General features: G+C 47.4%; 1 protein-coding gene across 1 annotated transcript in view; it reads right to left on the bottom strand.

The window, feature by feature from the left end:
- Cib4 (calcium and integrin binding family member 4) overlaps window positions 1-13,373 on the bottom strand; it is a 62,185-nt gene that overhangs the window by 23,986 nt on the left and 24,826 nt on the right. The gene's annotated exons all lie outside the window — the stretch shown is intronic.

The raw sequence follows: 13,373 nt of genomic DNA, 5'->3' as shown, positions 1-13,373 counted from the left end.
AAAGCAGGTCTAAGGCCACCTACATGAGACCACTCCCAAGACCCAGATAACAAAATTTCAATCCCTGGGACCCACATGGTAAAAGGAAAGAACCCCCAAAAGTTGTCCTCTAAGCTCCATCTGTGGTATGTGTGTGTGCGCGCGCACACACACACATACACACACAACCAATAAATGCTAAAAATAAAACAAAAGTATTATTAATGTATAAGCATTTTTTTCCATAGTAGTAGAGGTTGAGCCTAGGGCCTGATGAAAGTACTCTACCCCGAGGGCATATGCCAATCCTCTTTTTTCTAATGTTAAAATCTTTTATTTTGAGACATGGCCTCAATAGGTGGCCCAGGTTGGCCTTGAACTCACTGTAGCCCAGGCAGCTTTAACTTATGATCCCCCTGTTTCAGTCTTCAGGCAGCTGTGATCATGGACCTACACTCACAGGTCCAGATAACATTTTTAAATGTTTGAAACATGTGAGCACACCTGTTGAGGACAGGAGTGGCTGGAGTAGCTGTCAGGATGGGCAGAGAGAAGTACCCCTCGGTTTTGAATAGAGGACTGGGTTTACCTGGAAAGGACTCTCACTGAAGGAAACTCTGCTTGTAAGGTCCTACTTGGTCACACACATTTGAGTGGACAGATCCCGGGTCTTGAAAGAAGGGTGTACCTGAACCTCTAGTCTTGGTGTCTTTAACATTTTTTCTCATATATATCATAGTCGTGAGTCGAAAGGCTCAATAATAAGATTCCTATTCTCCCCAAGTTGATCTGTGACGTTCCTGCAATTCTAGTTAAAGTCTTCCAGCGGCTGTTTTCCTGAAAACTGACAAGCTGATTCTCTCCGTGGGGATGCAGAGTTTAGAGCATCAAAAACAACCCTACGAGGCTTGAAGACCTGGACTAGAGCACCAGAGACGGAGACCGTGTGAGATTAATGAAGGACAAATGAACCAGGTGGGAATAGAGACTCCAACTCCAGATGTGCCCCTATCTATGGTGGAAAAGGCACTGTTATGCATCCAAGAGAAGGGGAGGTATCAGCCCCTGGTCCTGGGTTGGTGGGCAGGGACATTGGGGAATGACGAATTTCAATTCCTACCTCACACAAAACACAAAAGCAATCCCAGGCTGAGCCACAATCTAATATAGGACTAGTAGTCTAACTTCAGAAACATTTTATTTTTTTTTAAACCCAGAATATCTTCTTAACCTTGAGGCAAAGATTGTTTAACAATACACAAAAGCACTAACCATAGGGGGACGTCCATAAATTTGAGTATACCAAAATTGAAAAATTACATTGTTCAAAAGACATCATTACGAGAATAAAAAGGCAAGCTACAACAATCAATATGCACTTCAAGAGATGAATGGATAAACAAGCTGGGATGCCGCTGGAAGATGGAACGCGACTCGGAGAAAGGAGAAGCCACAATGCCAGCGATCCTTCAATGGATTTTGCTGAGCGAGGGAAATCAGACTAAAAGGGCTACATATTGAGCCTGGCACAGCGCCTGTAACTCCAGCACTCAGGATGCGGAAGCTGGAAGATTAAGAGTTCAACTGGCCAGTCTGAGCTACTGAGACCCACTCTCAAAAACAAACAAACAAACAAACAAAAAAACCCAAAAAACTATTAAAGAAAGGGGGTGAGGAAGGTAGAAGGAAGAAGGAATACATATTGGTAGGAATCTGTTCTGGAAAGCGCAGAATTATAGGCATAGAAAACAGATGAGCTCAAGGTAGCCAATGGTTGGGGAAGCAGACGCTAACGGTTAAGGGGCGGGGTTGGGCCTCACAAGGAATGGTTTACGGTGAAGGGACTAATGGTGCCACTGAGGGGGCGGATCCAGCCTTTTTTGCATTTTTAAAATAAATAGTTTTTTAATTGTGTCTGTCTGTCTGTCTGTTCGTGGGTACGTGTACATGGTGCAGGCTGGAGGTGCTGGATCAGTCGTAAGTGTCTGCTGCCTAAGATAGGTTGTGGGTACACAGAACCAAGGTCTTCTGCAAGAGCAGTGCCTGCTCCCAACCGCGGAGCCTTCTCTCTAGCCCTGTCTATGCATTTTTTTCAGAGCCTCAGCACCATACACCACAGGAGTGAGCTCTTGCTGGGTGCAAATTAAAAACAGTTAGCAACAGGATGGCAGTGCGCTCCTGAGGGATGCCAGGCCAGGGCGGCATCAGATGAAAACATTGCAAACATGTGGCCCACAACTCGGACTGACAGAAACACTGATCGAGTTGGGTGGGGTCTGGAGAGGCAAAGAGAAAAAAAAAAATCCACACTATACTCTGATATCCAGAGAGTTAGTTTCTCACAGGGGAATGGGGGTCAGGGATTCTGAGACCACGCCCGAGTTCAAAACGTAAATCACAGGTGGATGAGTTACGGTGCAGAGTAAGCAAGGGGGCGAGGTGTGATAGACAGGCATCAGCACGAACTCCGTGACATCTATCGTAAGTAAGTAGAGAGCAACAAAAGCTAACTACCGATGGGTGACCTCTGGGGGTGTGTGTTTACTCATGTGTTTGCAGGTGCGCACTGTTCACACATGTGTGTGCCTGTATGTGAAGGTCAGAGGGCAGCCTCAGCTGTTGTCCCCATGTACGATCAACCTTGTCTGTTTGAGACAGGGCCTCTCACTGGCCTATCAACCTTGTCTGTTTGAGACAGGGCCTCTCACTGGCCTATCAACCTTGTCTGTTTGAGACAGAGTCTCTCATTAGCCCATCAACCTTGTCTGTTTGAGACAGGGTCTCTCATTGGCCTGGACTATACCAACCAAGCAGGTGTGACTTTAGGCTAGGACTCCAGGGATCTGCCTATCTCTGCCTCCCCAGCCCTGGGATTACAAGTTAATATGTCCTGCTTCACATATTTCTGTGTCACTGTTTGCCCAGGAGCCACATGCTAATCTCTATGCCATTCCGATGTTGGTAGACTTGCTTTACACCTGGCTTTTTTTTTTTAAAAGGCGGGCTCTGGTTGAACTCAGGTTCTAGCAGCAAACATTTTGCTGACCTACCTCCCAAGCTCCAGATTTCTTAGTTTTGATAGGTATACCGTGATCCTGTAAGATAATGACATCAGGGAAGGTTGAGTGAGAGGAGAACAGAGCCGGCCTTCTAAATCCCACGAGCAACTGTTGCAGTAACAAACCACATTTGGAAAAACAAACTCAAGAATGCAGGAGCAGCCTCAGTGGTAGGTACTCACCATACTTATTTTTAAAAAGAAAAAAAAAGCCATGTAAAAATGCCATTGGATGGGAGTCACACTAGCAGAAAAACAATGTAATAGAAACAGGGTTTACAGTGACTCAAATGACAGGGCAGACATGGACAGTAAAATAACAGTGGTAGTCACACTACCTGTGTTCTAGAAGGAGGAAGCTGCATACTCGGGAGGCTAAAGCAGGAGATTGATTGCCTGAGCCCTGGGAGTTTCACACCAGCCTGGCAACAAAGTGAATCTCTGTCTCAAAGCAAACAAACAAACATTAGAAAAGAAATTATTTGCAGACTGTAACCACATATATCAAAACAAAACGAAACAACCAACCTTTTTCCAGAGATAAAAGGAATACCTAGGCTGGAACAAAAATACAATGACAGCAGATTTCAGATCAGATCAGACGACAAGAAAACCATTGTTTAATTCTCTGAAGGAAAAAAATAAAAGTTCTTATCCTGCTATATTCTATACCTAGCAAAGATGTCCTCCAGCCACGAAAGCATGAGAGTTGTTTTTTCCCCAACAAACGAAGCTGAGAGAACTTGGTGGCAACAGACCAGAGTTGGAAAAAGGCATTCCAGGAAGTACCACAGAATAAGCACAAGGAAAATACCAGAAAGAAAGTTGGATCTATGCAAAGGAGTAAAGAACACCAGAATGATAAGGACATGAGTGAATGAAAAGTCCTTTGAAAAGAGACAATATACAATTACAGTTGGAAATGTCAACATTTCTCTGTCAATATTACCCTAAGAGTAGAAGGGGTAAACGTCCCCAAAGTCATGAAGGTTAGACTCTCAACCAACAGGATGTAATTGTTATTTTTCTAGAATGTTCTCTTACAGCAAATATACATTTTTTTCAAATACATTTGGAACATTGAACAAAATAGACCAGATTCTGAGTTAAAAAGCAAGTCACCGAATTTAAGAGGACATAAATCACACAAATTATGTTCTTTAATCATAACTAAATAACTAGAAATCAACACTGGATTAAACAACTCGGAAACCCACAAAAAAATAGAGAACAACACACTTTGAGCTAAATGAAAACAAAAGCGTATCAAAAGTTGAGGGTTTTTAGTGAAAATGGTGCGTATGTGGAAGTTAGCACTTATAGGAAAAAGGAAAAGGATAACTAAAACAAGGATTTACAAGATCCTTCACCCCTTGAGGAGAAACGGCTACAGGGAGGGGGAGGGGGAGGGGTGCAAGTCTACCAGCCAGTGGATGCTGGAACCCATCCCCCCGCAGAGCTTATGAGCTATCTGCTTTCTGGGAGGTAGCTGTCCCAGAGGAATGGAGGAACTTGATAGCACAAGTAGTGACAAGGGCGTCACAGGCCAATGGAGCTCTGCGCTTCCTGAACGCAGAAGGGCTGTGTGGACCCTTCTGTGTGAAGTTCCTCTTCTGACAACCTCTGCCCAGGAGGAATCCCGGCTTCCTGGTCTGAACCCGGAACAGCCCTCAGCACCAGAGCAGTTCCACCAGAAGGTGGCAGTGTTAGGTCAGAACCACACAGTCAGTTCCCAAACCCAACAAGTGAGCGCCTGCTGTATGCAGACAGTAGACAGGTAGACATTAGCATGCTGTGTGACAGTAAGAAAGCAGTGCTCACGCGAAGAACTAGACCCTGGCTGTCTAAAGAGCCAGGCCCTAAAGAGCCTTGCGGGTGTTTTTTGTACAGAGTTTTTAAGACCTTTGGATATTTAAGTAAACCCAAGAAATTTTCTCAAAAATTGTAATCCTAAACAGGACGTGGGGGGGTGGGGGGGCATTACCCAGAATCCCCTGCTGGGATTGTCAGTTGTCAGGGGCCCAGGAGACAGGCCAGTGTTAGTGAAAATGCCACTTTACCTGTGGGTATGAAGTTGCAAAGCTCATAATCTGAACTCATATCCTTGTAGCAAGTGTGTGTGTGAGTCCCAGAACTGATCCTTACAGATGTCTCTCCAGAAACACAGAACATGGGAAGAGACATCTAAACCAGGCCCCATAGCCCTTTATCCTCAGGGGAAATGGAAAGTTAAGATAGACCTGCAGCCTTGCACAAGCTCCAGGGTACCTCTAAGTAGCTCAGACAACTGAGATCACTCCTGGGTGTTCAGAAGGAGGGTAGCACACACAGGGTGGATTCGCTGGGCATAGGGAAGAGTTGTGTCCCCAGCTGGAAAGCAAGATTCCATCGGGGTACTCAAAAAAGCGGCACGCTCTTTCAAACGTAAGAACCGTTTATTTCTGGTCGTCAGGGAGATGATTCAAGGGTTAAGAGCATGTGTTTCTCTTGCAGGGGATCTGAGTTTGGTTCCCAGCACCTACAACTATCTGCAACTCTCCTGACACGGGGCATCCAACACCTCAGGCCTCTGAGGACAATTGTACTCATGGGCACAGACAGACACACAGACACAAAATTTAAAAGATAAATGAATCAAAAAGGAACTATTTCCTTCCAGACCACAGAAATCCCACCCTTGATAGGCTATAGGTAATTGAAACTGTTAAGGGCAGTGGCCGGCGAGCCAGGACTACCACACACGGTCAAGCATGATGGTTCAAGCCAGGACAGTGTAGTGTGTGCTGACAGGGATGACAGACCAACAGCCCTGGAAGGGAGGACCAGGAAGAAACAGATCAGAGAAGGACTGAGGCCAGTCGGGGGAGGGGGAGACGCAGTCCGATCCCTGGAGACACTGGAGAGGAGAGACCACAGAGTGAGCCTGAGGGCTCTCTCCTACTTCAGGCTTCCCCCCAGTGATACTGGACAGCAAAGCTACAGAGAAGGGAACAATAGCAGGGCTGAACTTGGACCCTGAAGTCCCTCAGAGGCCCTGACTACTCTGCGTGACTTCGTGCGCCCGTTTCAGGGTGGGTGGGAGTGGGAACACGAGAGAGAAGAGGGGTGGGGGGTAGGGGTGAGAGCTCCCAGGTTGACGCTTTGGCAGGTGGACACGCTTCTTCTATGGCCGGGGCCCGGGGCACCATTCCCACTAGTCTCTGTCTCAAAAGTTCATCCTTCTTAAAGGTCCTGTGGAAGCTGTCTTCTGGTGACAGATGGGCTGGCAGGGACAAGCTGGGGATGCGTCCTGCCGGCAGCTGGAGGCAGATCACTGATGAAACAAATAGGCAAGCTAGGCAGTAAAAGCATTAAATATTATTAAACAACTGTGGGCTCACAAGGCCTGCGCCTGGCTCAGTCCCAGCAGACCAGTCTCTGCCTAGATTCCAGGCCCAAAGCTATCTAATGCTTCCCCGAGGATCCTTCCAGAAGATCTTCCTGCCCTAGACCTTCCCTGAGGAAGAACTCAAGGAGCTTGAGTCTTCAGAGGCCGTCTAGGACCTGGACCTCATGCTGTGGAAGGCTTGGGCACAGTGAACCAAGCAGAGGTTCTGGAAGCAGACTGTCTCTTAAAAGCCCACATTTTGAAAAAAAAAAAAAAAGAAAGGATCTCATGTGGTTGGAGAGATGCCTCAGTGGTTAAGAGCTGCTCTTTCAGAGGACCAGTGTTCAATTCCCAGCACCCATATGGCATCTCACAACCATCTGTAACTCTAGTTCCAGGAGATCCGATGCCCTCACTCAGACATACATGCAGGCAAAATACCAATACACGCAAAATTAAAAATAAATAAATCATATTTTAAAACCGGGGTTCTCATGTAGCACAGGCTGGCCTTGAACTCACTATTCAAGTTATACTCATAGTTAAGGATGACCTCAAATTTATGATCCTCTTGCCTCTACCCTATCTCCCAAGGGTTGGTACGCTACCATGACCAGCAGATTATAACTTTCATTATGTTTATTTTACACACACACACACACACACACACACACTGCATACATGTGAAGGACAAAGAATAAATCCCATGATTCTATTATGTGAGTTCCAAGCATCCCACTACCCACTGGGCCATCTCACCAGCCCCATAATAACTTTGAATTTGATCTCTATGAGATTTTAGTACAGCTGCAGCTTTTGACCAGCTTCCACAGTTTCACTGTTTTATTTGCACAACCTGAACAGGCAAGAGAATAAAAAAAGAAGAAGAAAAAGAGAGAGAAAGAGATCAGCTAGTCAGTGCCCCTTTGCCTGATTATTAACGTCTCTTGTAAACCAGAACACAAGCCTTCCACATATTATAGCTAAGTGTCTGTTTGCACACTACCTTGTTTTGAGACCAAGTCCCCCTATGTTGTCCAGGCTAAGCTGGAACTTGCAGCCTTCCTGCCTCAGCCTCCTGAATCCCGCCATTATAGGTATGCATCACTATACCTGGCTTGCATTAGCATTTTTAGTGAATCAACCCCACAGTGTCACACAGCATATTAAACAATATTCAAGACTCTGTACAATAAAAACAGCAAAAACAAGCGGTGTGACTTTGGGTAGACCACAGGGCCTCTCCATTTCCCCATCTATAAAAGGGTCTGAGAACTTTGCTCGTGGGTTTTTATGCCGTTTGAATGAGACCCTATTTGTATCTGGTACCGGCAGGCTGCTGATAATGTATTATCAGCCCAGTCCACTTGGCTAGTCTCCCATCAGTATCATGTTTGTCCCCCCACAGTCAGAACTGTTTTTGTGTGAGCTCCAGCCAAGCCTGCTACCCAAGCCAGCACGCCAAGATGCAGCTCCCGGGTTTCAAACCTGTCTGTGTATTGTTTCCTTCTGCAGTCGGAGCAGAGGCATGCACTTGGTGCAGGCAGGTCCGAGCCTAAACGGGAGCTTTAATGGGAATCTCAATTCCTTAACCACAGTAGTCCTTCTAACTGCCTTCATCAGGTAGTCTCCATGTGGCCAACCATCAGACAACACAGAAGGCCCTAGTGACCACCACAACACCAGGAAATGGCAGGCAAGACATGGGATGTCCTTGGATTGTCTCCGTGGATGGTTCCTGCCGATACCAGGGCAGAGCTACAGGCAGGGGAAAGTCACCCTGCGCAGAACAGACACCCATCTGAAAACCTGGCTCCAGCCCAGACACCCCTCCATGCCCCCTTTTCTCTCCTCTTTGGGGCTACAGTGGGGCCTTACAAAAGCACTGTGCCTATATCATACAGGTGCCCTGCTCCCCATGACTTCTTCCTCCTCTGACAAACTGTCTCCCCTTCAAACATACCCAATAACTGCCATTCCTCCTCCTTTCTCCCAAGGTTTGCCACTCCTAGTAAATAAATACATTTCTATCGGTTGCCTTCTGACAAAGACACTTCTGTCTGGAACCCCCAGACATGTGCAGGGTTTGTGGGAATGGCTGTCAAGTTCAACGCTATCGCTTTGCCATTTTATCTCATTATGGGGACCGTGGGGAGACAATTACCACCAACATCGAAGCCATTGATCCTAGGAGGGTGGGCTCCGTGGGTGAGACAGCCTTCTGCTCAGAGGACTTGCCCAGGGACAAGAGCTACTGCCTAAGAGGAGGGTGTGAGGCCCAAAGATTCTGTAGGAGGCAGAGCTGAGGAGGCCAGGCAGAGGAGAGAGAGGAAGGGAGGGTTGGATGGATGCGAGCCTGTTCTGCAGCCACCCGACCCCTCCCCAGCTTTCTGGGTTAGTGGTTACTGCAGGGCTTGGTCAAGGCAGTGTTTATGAATCTCTGCTAAGAAGCCAAGTGTTTGTTTGGAGTAATGTGAAGTGGAGGCAGAAAGATCAGAAGGTGAAGCGAGAGCCCCAGATCCCTGTTCCTCATGCCCCGCCCCCTAGAGGAAGACACAGGAAAGGCGAGGAGGAGGGCAAGCCGTGTACCCCACAAAATGAGGTATCGGTGGGAGAGTGGTTCACAGCCACTGCAACTCCACGTCTCTGCCGTTCTTGTTCAGAGCAGGTTGCGACTCTGGGTGTAAGGTTCGCTTCTCAGTGTTAGCACTGTGGCACGGTGAGGTGAAAGAGGCCAGTTCCTATGGCACGGGCTGAGAGCTTAATGGCAGTTTCTCCAGGTTTCTGGAGAAAATACAAACAAAGCCCAGGGTGGCCAATATAAAAGTCATTTACGATGCACTCTGCACTGCGGTTCACAAGCCGTCTGTTTAAATACTAGGAGGAAGCCAGCTGCCTGAGGCCAGTCTGGACGTAGGACCCGTAGGAAGTTTCCAGAACAGGCCTTTTGCTGCCTGGGGAGTTGTTGGTCTACTAGCAGTGGTAGAGCTGGTCTAGGCACCTTCTGGGAGCATCTGGATGGGAGCAGCTGTTGCTTTGCAACTGTTGGGGATCACCTGACCCAGGGCACCTTGAGAGCCCCGTCACTGCCAACTCTGTAAGATGTGTCTGTATCGCAATATCTAATTTGCCCTCACTGTGAATCAACAGATAAAAATGGAAGTACGCTAGCCAAGGTGGCACATGCCTATAATCCTCTCCCCTGGGAAGATGGCACAGGAGAATCTTCACAAAGTTGGAAGTCAGCCTGGCCTGCAATGTGAACCTTGCCCCAAAATAAACAAAGCTCAAATTAAAAAAAAAAAAAATGCAAAACTCCCGATGCCCGTATTTATTTGTGTTTGATTTTTAGTGTGTGTGTGTGTGTGTGTGTGTGTGTGTTGGAAATAAAGTCTCATAAAACCATGCAGGGCTTGGGCCTAGGTATGTAGTAGCCTCAGATGTTCTGGAGAGCGTCATGATCTTGCCTGCACCTCCCAAGTTCTAGGACCATAGGTGTTTGCCCCCACACCAGTCCCCTCTCCACCTTGCCTCCTGTTCCATGGCTCTCTAAACACCATAAGGTATGAACCTAAGAAAGGACTTTTCAATACAACAACCAAAGCCCCCAACTTCTTATCCGTTTTCTCCTTACCCTGAGGACATTACCCCACTCCCGCTAAGTTGTTCTTGGTCGCTGGTGTCTTAGTTTTCTAGTGCTGTGACAAAATATCATGACCAAAGCAACTTGGGGCTGGGGAGTGTTTGCTTTCATTGTACAGCATCAGTCATCCAGGGAAATCAGGAACCCCGAGGCAGGAGCTAATGCAGAGGCCATGGAAGGGTGCTGCTTACTGGCTTGCTCACTCATGGCTTGCTCTGTCTGCTTTCTTACACACTCCAGGGCCACCTGCCCAGGGGGTGGGCCTACCAACTTGATCATTAATTAGTAAAATGTTCCACAGGCTTACATACAGGCCAAGCTTTCAGAGGCTTTTTTTCCTCAAGTGAGAGCCTCCCTTCTCAGATAACTGTCGCTTGTGACGTTAACGGAAAACCAGTGTGCCCCATAAGGGCCCAGCCAGACGCCTGCTGTTGGCTCAGACCTCTGAACTACTTGCCATCTCCATTCCCCCATTGGCCCAAGAAAGACAACAAGGAAAAGAAGAAAGTCTACCTCTTTGCAGGTTTACGTCCTAGGCCCTGCCCAACTCTGCCATCCCACCATTGCTTTACCGTGACCCTGGAGTAGCTATGGGTAATTATCTTGAATGTAAAAAAATCTCTGACCTGTGCTTTCCCAATGTGTTCTGGAAGGTGTGTGGAGGTGTCAAGCTGAGCCTCAAAACAAGTCCTGGAGAACCAGGCGAGAAGTGGCAAGTGTCCACTGGGTGCTAGCATTGGGTGCAGTGGGCAGTTGAGCTAATCTGTCCCATACAGACATACGGTTCCTGAATCTTTTCCTCTACGTCAGGACTAGCTGGACAGTGGCATAGCAGGTTTAGGCGGAGTCGGAGTGTGTGTGTGTGTGTGTGTGTGTGTGTGTGTGTGTGTGTGTGTGTGTCTACACTGTTAGAGATGTTGAAGTTGCAGACTCCAGCCCAACGCTAGGGTCCTGTTAGTACAGCACATCTGAGGATGTACTTGTTTGTCAGGTCCTCACGAAAGCTTGGAGAAAATGGATCAGAGACAACAAATAGAGAGCTAGGGACTGACAGCGCACCTGCAGAGTGACCTTTCCCAGTGACGGCCACTGGAAAAGAGAAGTCTCTAGTTGCAGGGTTCTATCTTTTCACGTTGATTTGAGTTGAGACTATTTAAACACCCGGGTTTTTCATTTCGAGCTATCCCCTGCAAGGCACAAATGTTTTCCCATGTCGCTACACAGTCGATACAATTTTCATTTTAATGGCTACTTTGTTCTAATCTCTGGAGTGGACCGCCCTGGCTATTCACTGCCTCCAAGGAGAAACTGGATGTCTAGACTCAGAAAATAATTCCCCCCAAAATGAAGAAAAGAATACATAAGGATGTTTACTGTGATGTTATTTATAGTAGCAGAAAAATAACTAACCCCTGGAAAGAGTGTTACTGTTCCGCCATGGAGGGAGGGTTTGTTTGGTCAATTAGAACCCAATGCAATTACGCAGCCATCAGACCACAATCTCGTCAGCTATTCAGCAACATGAAAAAGGCATTTATGCCTAATGGGGAGAAAAAAAAACACAAAATAAAATTGCATCTCAGTGCATCTACCATGTAAAATAAAGCTTGGGCAGGGGGAGAGACAGCAAGAGAAAATAAAATTGAAAACTTAGGTTGTGGTAGTGGGTGCCAAGGAATGGCTTGCTTTTTTTTTTAAAACTGTGTTTTACTCTTAACGATAAATAAAAAGCAAACCAGAAAACAACAAGTGCGCTGGGAAGGAAGTGAGCTGGGCAAGCAAGCCCACTTCCTTCCTAATGGTTGTTTATGGCTTTATTTGCTTGTAAACAAAGGCCTGGCTCAGGCAAGGCTGGACCCCAGACTGAGGAGCAGGCTGGTGACCCCTTCTGTTCCAACCATCCTGGCAGAACACTTTGAAGAGAGACACTTGGCCTCCTCCCTTTGGCTCTCAGACTATTGAAAGAATAGAACCTAGGAAGTAAGAATTGTCCAGGGAGGCCTCATGGGGTGTGGGGATGTCCAAGGCTTGGTGCCAGACAGAGGGTAGCTTGTCTTCTAGGAGGAGGTTTTACAGTTTTGACAACTTATCCGACCATCTTGCATAAAAGGTGGAGCTGGAACAAGCGTGGTCAGATCCATGCCTGCCTGGTTACCCATGCCTCTTGCTTTGTTTAAGCTTGAATCTTAAGAGTCTGTTCTGCTTCCTAATGCAGCTCCATTGAGTAAGTCTTCTTACCCTGTTTTTCACTGTTATTTGTGTCTTTAATCCCTACATTGAGGTGCGGCAGGCGAGCCTGGCTTGTTAGAGTTGCTAGGGCTGAAGTCTTTGACCCTAAACATTCTAGTAGCCTTGTAAGGGTGGCAGCTGGAACTGGAGTCCTGCTGAGAAGAGAGTTCGGTGACAAGGGAAGGTCATTGGAACATAACCCATTTCTGTCATTTGCAACTCAGGGCATCTGGGTTTTACCTTTCCAGAGATATTCCAAGACAAAAGGCAGAGAGGACCCAGTTAGCATTTCTGATGTGTTTTTCCACAGTGTCCCAGGAGCCTAACTGGGCCTTTGCTGATCTACTCAGTGCCCATCCTGGAACACACAGTCTCCTTTCATTTTCCCATGGCTCCCTGGTACTCAGGGGCCTTTGGAAGGACGAGGGAACTCAAGAGAGGAGTATGGGTCATATCATCTGCTGGGCAGTTCTTCCCGTCCCATTCGCCTGGCAAAGAGGAGGGAAGGGCAGCTTGTGGGGTGAGGCTCTGCTTTGTAGAGAGGAAGCCAGTCCATGCACCGAAGATGTTTGCCAGCTGTTCCTCTGGCTGCCCCCATCCTCCCACTCTCCACTCCCCCCAACCTCTGTAGTTATCAGTTCATGGGAGGTATGGGACCGGACAAAGACAGGCTCTGGGTAGACAGCAGTTGGGGACAGTATGAAGCAGAACCTTTTGGCCACCCCCAGAGAGAAGGCATTTCTGATGGGGATGTTCTCTGCCACCTGAGGAGCTGTGATGTAGTCACAGGTACTTGATTCAGTCTTCTTGACTCTAGATGAGCCACCACCTACCTCTGACGTTTGAGGGAAAGGCTGGCCTCCCTTCCAGAACCTAGCTGGGCTCAGAGTGCAGGACTGAGAGATCACCTTTGCTCCAAGTCTCAGCTCCAACTGCCAGGACAAATTTAAGGTGCCCACCAGGAGCCGGTCGCCTGCAGGTATCAGGCACATCATGTGGTTATGGTCCCAAGTCTTTTGTCTGGCAAGTTACTGTAATTTTGAGTGCCTCCTTGTGACTTTTTGGGAAAACATACTTCTCTCCAATTCTTTTGTGAG

This window comes from Rattus rattus, chromosome 7, assembly GCF_011064425.1.
Source record: "Rattus rattus isolate New Zealand chromosome 7, Rrattus_CSIRO_v1, whole genome shotgun sequence".
NCBI lineage: Eukaryota > Metazoa > Chordata > Mammalia > Rodentia > Muridae > Rattus > Rattus rattus.
The sequence above is the reverse complement of the archived record's forward strand: the minus strand, read 5'-3'. Positions and strand labels throughout refer to the sequence as shown.